The following is an 8,402-nucleotide window of genomic DNA, read 5'->3' as shown; positions in this document are numbered from 1 at the left end:
TTTGTAGGGAAGGGTAAAATATTTGAGTGGAATTTAAATATTCTTTGGAGAGACAAAGAAAGCATTTATGAACCTGGACAGCTAACACAATTTTTTGCCATTCATTTTCAAATGTTGAAAATAAGATTAATGAATGTAATTATAGGTTTGTTTCTCTATTCTTCTAGCACTTTTCTCAGCATTATGTTGTGCAATGAGTATTGTTGTATAGTAATTGTCCCAAGAAAGTAATTTTAAATGAAAAGTCTTTGTTTTCATAGTTCTTTTCAGTAAAGAAAAATTGCCTGCTTTATTTTTTAAGTTCTTTCAGATAGGCAATATGTGAAGCACTTAAAACAAAAATGGTAAACTTACAAAATCCACGGCTTAAATTATAAAACCATGATAAATTTTGAAACCACTGCTCACCTTTGACCAAATATTAATAATCAGTGTCTGCTGAATTGGCTGATCTTGTAAATCTGCTCCTATTCTGAACAATCAGCATATCTTCAAGCATTCAAAGCCTCACTAACTCAAAGACAAAGAACTTAAAAATGGAGAAGATAAGGATAATGAAGGTGCTATGGATAAGGTAGACACAGGCACGAAGAACAATGGAGAAAGAAGTTTAGTCCTGAAGTGAACTGTCAGATGAATTCTTTAACTTTGAAAGAAATATTTGAGTTTATGGCTCATTATCAAAGGAAAATTATTTATTTATAGTTTTAGTAGAAAAAACTTCAGCAGCTAAAGCTAAACAGCAGAACTTTTGAAAGTCAGAGGTTAAGCAAGAACCAGTTACCTTCCACATAATGGATTTTTTTTTTTATCAGAAAGACAGGATTGAAGAGAAAGTGGGCGAGCACATTTCATTTTGTTTTCCATCACCAACCCCAAACCCAAACCATGAAAATGCTTGCATATCCAAACAATTGCCCTTGATTTAATTCTGATTCAAGGCAATCTCATTTGTGTTAAAGCAGAGCTATGTTCCCACAGGGTTTTCAACCAGATGATATTTCAGAAAGACTTTTGTAAGTCTCTCTTCTGAAATGCCTTTGTTCAGTCAGGAATTGTCAACCTTTCAATTAGCAGACACATTCATTAGCCCTATGTAATACTCAGAGACTCTTTGAAATTTTTAACCACAGCATGTTGTGTTCACCTAGTTCTTTCCATTGAAATTTCCTTTTTCATGTATATCTTTCTAGCTGGCAGACCTAGGTAACATTTAACAATGGGACAGTAAAATACAAATTTTGAGGATGGCAAAAGCCGAGAACACTGTGAAAGTTACAGTAGTATTCATTAAGAGGCGCTCATAGTAGGTAAATTATCCAGTGTATTTTTATGTTCTGCCTTTGAACTGTGGTGCTAGAGAAGAGTACAGAACATCATATGGACTAAGAGAAGAACAAACAAATACGTCTTGAAGAGGGTGCAGCCAGAATGCTCAATAGAGGCAAAAACATGAGGCTTCACTTCAGATATTTTGGATATGTTGCTAGGAGGGGCTACTCCTTGGAGAGGAGTATGATGCTCACAAAGGTAAAGAGTCAGTGAAGGAGGGGAAGACCCTCAACCAAGTAGATTGACAGAGCGACTCCTGCAATGGGCTCTCATGTGTTAGGAAGTGTTAGGACGGCACAAGATAGAGCAGGTATCAGATTTGTTAAGCAGAGTATCTCTTCACTGTGAGTTATACTATACTCAATGGCACCAAATGACATTTTTATATGCAGGGGGGGAAAAATCAACCTTACTAAGCAATACTTATGAATATAAAAGCCCCTTTATTCATGGTATTTGTTGAAATTTTCTAAACATCAGAAAACACAAATATAGAATTAAATGAAATGTATTATTACCATCTATTTGAGAATCCTTATAAAGTAATGGGTTGGAAAATATTCAATACACCTTTAAAAGTATGCTGTATAACTCTTACTCGTCTGGAATTACTACTCATCAGTAACTAAATTCATAACTTATCTTAGTGTAAGCTTTGTTACTGGAGAGATAATGAAATTGAGCTTTAGGATCTGGCTAAATTTAACGTTAACAGCAAACCCAAACCCACTGCTAATAAATTAAATTCTGACTGATACCAAATCTCCGTGTGTTAACACATCTCTTGAAGGTCTTTCTGTTTTGTTTTGTTTTGTTAAGTCTTTTTTAAATTTAATTGTACTACTTTATTTATAAAATTTGAATATATTGTTTTTTACACTAGATTCTTCCAATTTCTCTCACCCACCATCAAATTATGCAACCTCATAATTAATCCCCCCACCCACACATATCTTCATTCCTCTGCTTCCACTATCCCCCATCTTGGATCCTCATCATGGTTTTATACACTATTTGTCCTTGTGGGACTGAATTAGTTCACTCAATATAATGCTATTGAGTCCCTTCCAAGTTAGGCAATAATTTACAAAATCATTTCTCCTGCATGCTGCATAGTTTTCCATTGTATGAATGTATCATAATTTCTCAATCTATTCTATTGTGGCTGGAGCATCCAGGCTGTTTTCATGTTCTTGCAATGGTGAATAACACTGCTATGAACATTGGTTTACAAGTCTCTGTTTGGGCATAATTTCTCATTTTCTTGAGGTATATTCCAAGTAGTGGAATAGCTGGGTCATTTAGAATTTCTATGTTCAGTTTTTGGAGAAAGCACCAAACTGCCTTCCAGAGTGCTTGAACCATTTTAAAATCCCACCAACAATGTATAAGAGGTCCTATCTTGCCACATCTTCTCCAACATTTATTACTTGCTGTCCTGTTCAACTTTGCCACTGTTATTGGAGTAAGATGATACCTCATTGTGGTTTTGATGTGCAGCATCTCTCTTATTGCCAATGATTTGGAGCATTTCTTTATGTGTCTCTTGGCCATTTGAGTATATTCCTTTGTGAAAATTATTTCCATGTCTTTTTGCCCATTTTATAATTGGGTTATCAGTCTTTTTCTTGTGGAGGCCCAGGAGTATTCTGTAAACTTTTCTTTCATTATGAGACTCTGCACTGAGATGGTATTACCAAATGTTTGTTCCCCCTCTTCAGATTGTGCATGTCTGGCTATATTTGGCAATCTCTTTATATTATAAACTAGAACTTCTAAGCTTGATCTCAGTTTGTCTCATAAACTTTATGGTTTGGGGCTTTACTCCCAGGTTTCGGATCTACCTTGAGGTGATTTTTTTAGTATGGTGTAAGATGTGGGTCCTGTTTCAGCTTTCTACAAGTGGAAGTTCAGTTTTACCAGCACCATTTGTTGAAGAGGTTGCCATTTCCCCATGTGATGGTTGGTTAAATTTCCTTGTCAAAAATCAATTGATCATAGATAGCTGGGCCTATTTCTGAGATCTCAGTTCTGTTCCAGTGTTCTATGTGCCTGTCATTGTACCAGTACTATGCTATTTTTGTTACTATTGCTGTGTAGTAGGTTTTGTGTAGTAGTCAGGGAGTGCTGTGCCTCCTACTTTATTTTTGTTTCTCGGAAGTGTTCTGCTTATTCTAGATCTCTTGAAATCTCCTTGAAAAATGAATTTGGTATATGGATTTGGATTGTGTTAAACATGATATCTTTCTCAAGAGATTGGTGCATTCTGATAACATGATTAATGTATTTGAAATAAAGATTCTCCTCACAACTAAAGAGTATTCTGATTCTGACTGTACTTATTTGAGCAATAGAATAAACAAAATTCAGATTTGTTCATTCTTTTGACAATCCATGATGTAGTTACCCTATGAATCTGGAGAAATGATGAAAGTCAGGCAAGTGTTGAGGACTTTTGTTCATAGGGTTGCTATGAGTCATCTACGACTCGACAGCACTTAACAACATAGAGACCAGCTGGCCTAGTGAACAGAAAGTGATGCTACCAACCCAAAGGTGGGTGACACTAATCCATGCCCTTAGGCCTGTTTTTAATTATGTTTGGACAAACATTCTTTTAGGTTGTATAGCTCTGTTGTGTCCACTTGCTGTAATACCACCGCCTTTGGAACTTTAACGAGATCATATGTAACACATTCCTTCTAAGTGATATGTTGTTTGATTTCTTAATTACTGTATCTCTAGATTTGATTGTGGATCCAAGTATGATAAAATCTTAGGGGAGCTCTGGTGGCCTAGTGGCAAGAAGCTGCACTGCAATCCCAGAGGTACATGGTTCAAATCCACCAGATGCTCTGCCAGAGAAGGAGGAGCAATATCCTCCTGTACCAGTCAGATCTGATTTGACGGTACACGCACACAAAATAATAATAATAATAATAATAATAATAATAATAATAATAATATCTTTGATGACCTTAATCTTAACTGTATTTGTTATTATTTTGGTGTATTGTTCCAAATAGGGAAGATTTTTGTTTGCTTCATGTTTAGATGTGCTCCATATTGAAGACTAACATTTTTGATCTTGATTATTTAGGGTTTCAAGTCTTCTTTGTTTTCAGCAGGCAAAGTTGTGCCATCTGGCATGTCATAGGTCATTGGTGAAGCTCCATTTCACCTAGGTTCTTTCTCTGCTGTGTCATCCCTCCACTCTTCCAATCATGATTTCCTTCTCTAGTCACTGGTCCCTCCTAGAAACAAGTCCAGGATTTGAGAGACAAAGCTTCAAAATCCTTGTGTCTAGAGAGCATCTTGGTTTCACCCTCTCTAGGACAGATCTTTTGGAAGTCCATGGTAAATTCAATACTTTTCTTCAACAACACAACTCAATGGCATCAATTATTTTTATCTCATTCTTATCCATTGTCCACCTCTCTGATGTATAGAGCAAGTAATTACAAAGATCATGACTTGGACTAGGTGCACCTTAGTCTCCAGACTGATGTCATTGCTCCTCAGCACTCTGGAGAGCTCCCTGACAGTAGATCGTCCTAATTAAATTCATCTGTTTGGACTGGGGTAATAGGAGCAGCTGTGCAGGAGACATGGAATTAGCTCAGGATGGGACAGTGTTCAGGGCTGTTATGCATAGGCTCACTGTGAGTTTCAGGAAGCTTGTCAGTGTATAACAAAACAACAACAACAACAAAGAAGCTCCCTATACCAACTTCTGGATTTACTGTTGGACTTATTTATACAGATTGGAAAAGTTTAATGAAACGTTGTTGTCACCAAGTTGTGTACCTTTCATGAATTCAAACCCTACCTTTCTGTCTGTTCTTTTTGAAGCCTTGTTTTTTCATCTATGCACACAAATAATTTTCAGGGCCACTACCTATAATTTGTGATCTCCCTAAGGTAATACATTATCATAATCTATAAAACATAGGTAAACATCTTTTTAATATTCTCTGCTTTCTGCCAAGATCTGTCTTCTTTTTTTATTTTATTAATTTTAATGAACATTTACAGAGATTTTAGATTTCCATTCATTTATTTTTGTACTTTTCTCTTCCCACTCCTCCCCCCCAGTTCACTCTTCTCTGTGAAAAGTAAAAAACAAAACAAACAAAAAAAAAAAAACAACCCAACAACTCCTTCATTGGTATACAAATCCTCCCGCCCCAGGTACACTCCTCTATGGAACCTTCATTCCGAACTCTTATGATAATCATAGTATCCTATAATATGTCGCTTTTAAACTGTTCTCTCCCTCATCCATTTCAATGCAGCATACATAATTTATCCAGTTTTTCTCAGTCTTCCCCCAACCCTGATGTCAATTCTATTCTACAACAGTGGCACTATGCAGTGTTTGTCCTTTTGTGATTATTACCCCAAGTTTTAGTTTTAGTTTCCGTGATAAACTAGATGAAGAAACTTGGTTTTAATACCCACTAAATCCTAGAAATAACTAAATCAATTCTGAATAGGACTTTCTTGCAATCTCTAGTAACTAACTTCAAGATTAGTGTAACTTATCTGAAAAAATTAGACAGTTCTATTAGTAGTGATATAGAAAAATCAATAAGACACGATAAAGAAAGAAATCAGTGGCAAATTAATTGGTATCATACGTTACCTTTTTTGTTTCATAATGTATCATTGTATATGATTATTATATTTATAAATGTGAGGGTTTTTTGTTTTGTGTGCATAAAATAATATACCTGGATAATTAATAGAGAAGTTGATTGGGGTAATTATTTGCTAGAAGGGAAAAAAAAACCCAAAGGAGAGAACATAGTTTGTTGTTGTTATGTGCCATCGAGCCACTTGCAACTCATAGTGATCATACAGTACAGTATCTCTCTGAACTCTGCCCTATCCTGAGCCAGTCTCATTAACTTTGACAGACCTGATTCCATTGCTCCAGGTACCATGTCAATCCATCTTATATGAGATCTTTTTTTCTTGCACTATCACTTCACCCTTCCAAGCATGATGTCCTTCTCCAAAGACTGGTGACTCCTGCCCAAGTACCCAAAGTATATGAGATGGAACTTTAAAATTCTAACTTCCAAGGAGAAATTTGGTTTCACCTTCTACAAGATGGACTCATGTGTTCTCTGCGAAGTTCACGGTTAAGTTCAATATTCTTCTCAAGCACCACAAAGGCATCAATTCTTCTTCTGTCATCCTTTGTCGTTGGTTAGCTCTTTGTTGCATAGCAACCAATTGCTCAGACCATGGCCTGCATAAGGCATACTTTAGTAACATCATTGTTCTTCAGCACTTTGGAAAGGTCCCTGACAACAGATTTCCCCAATGAAATTTGTCTTTTGATCTCCTGACTGCTGGTGGCAAGACTGTTGATTGGAGCTGAGCAAGCTGAAACTGTTAACAACCTCAATCCCATCTCTACCTTCACAGTGCTGCAAATTGTTCCAGTGTTGAGAATCTTTTTATTCTTCATGTTGAGTTTAAATCCATGTTGAAGACTTCAGTACTGGACCTTCAGCGGCAAGTGCTTCAGGTTCTATTCAGTTTCAGCAAGCAAGGTTGTGTCATCTGCATAACGCAGGTTTGATAAGTCTTCCTCCAATCCTGATGCCAAACTCCTCCTCATAAAGTCCAGACTTCCTAATGATCTATTCTACATATAGATTGAAAAAGGATGAAGAAAAGACACATCCCTGGCATACCATCTTTCTGGTTTTGAATCATGAAGTGCTCAAGGTTAGCCACAATTTGTTATGATCTACAAAGTCAAATGTTTGTACAGTCAATGAAACACAGATAGACATTCCTATGAAACTCTTTGTTTCAGACAAGATCCATCTGACATTGGGGGAAATGTCTCTAGTGCCATGGCTTCTCCTAAATTGAGCTTGTACTTGTGGTAATTGTCAGTAAGCTGTCACAGTAGGTTGGTTTGTTGTTTGTTTGGGTTTTTTTTTTATAATCTTCAGCAGAATTTTGCTTGAGGGTCATATTGAGTGTGATAATCATTCGATAATTTCCACACTCTTTCAGGCCCCCCTTTTTTGGGATAGGAATAAATATGGATCTTTTCCAGTCAGTTGACCAGGTAGTTGTCCTCCACATTTCTTGGCACCAACTGGTGAGAACGTCCAGGGCAGAATCTATTTGTAAAAATAATGTTGATTCTTATGCCATAATTTCTTGGGACCTTGTTTTTTTTTTGTTAATTTCTTCAAAACAGCTTGATCTTCATCACCATTGCCTCTTGATCATGGGTTATTTCATGAATTTTTCTGTGACAGCCAATTATTTTTGGTATAGTGACTCTGTGTACTCCTTCCATCTTCTTTTAATGCTTCCTGGATCATTCAATATTCAGTCCTTACCATCCTTAAGTATTGCAACTCGAAGCTTGAATTTGTCCTTAACTTCTTTTAACTTAAGCAATGCTGAGGGAGTTCATTTATTTTGACTTTCCAACTTCAGCTTTTTGCACATTTCATTACAACACTTTGCTTTGTCTTTCCTGCTACCCTTTGAAATCTTTTATTCAACTTCTTTACTTCTTGATTTCTTCCCTTTGTTTTGGTTTCTCAGTTCTCTACTGGAATATTCAGTCTCTTCTGGCATCCATCTTGGTCTTTTCTTTCTCCTCTGCCTTTTGCATTCTTCCTGGATGATATTCTTGATATTCTCCCACAGCTCATTCGATCTTCATTTGTTAGTGTGCAAGACCTTAAACCTGTTCTTGAGATGGTTATTAAATTCAGGTGGAATTGTGTAGTTACTGTTGTTGTTAGGTACCATTGAGTCAAGTACAACTCATAGTGCCCCTATGAACAAAAGATCTGAACCATTCTCACACTTCCTGACACACAAGAGCCCATTAAAACAGTAATCATGCCAATCTACCTGGTTAAGGGTCTTATGTTTGGGGGCTGAAATAGTCTCAATATATTCTCAAACTTTAAACGGGTTAGAAGCCCGGTTCACTGGTGTGGATCCAGGCATGTAATATGAATGCCTAGTGGGCCACTTTTGGTAAGCAGAATTGGTGCTGTGGGATAATCTTAGGACGACCT

This window comes from Elephantulus edwardii, unplaced genomic scaffold (genome assembly GCF_000299155.1).
Source record: "Elephantulus edwardii isolate Elephantulus edwardi_28Jun2011 unplaced genomic scaffold, EleEdw1.0 scaffold00414, whole genome shotgun sequence".
Taxonomy (NCBI): Eukaryota; Metazoa; Chordata; class Mammalia; order Macroscelidea; family Macroscelididae; genus Elephantulus; species Elephantulus edwardii.
Note: the sequence above shows the minus strand (reverse complement) of the source record.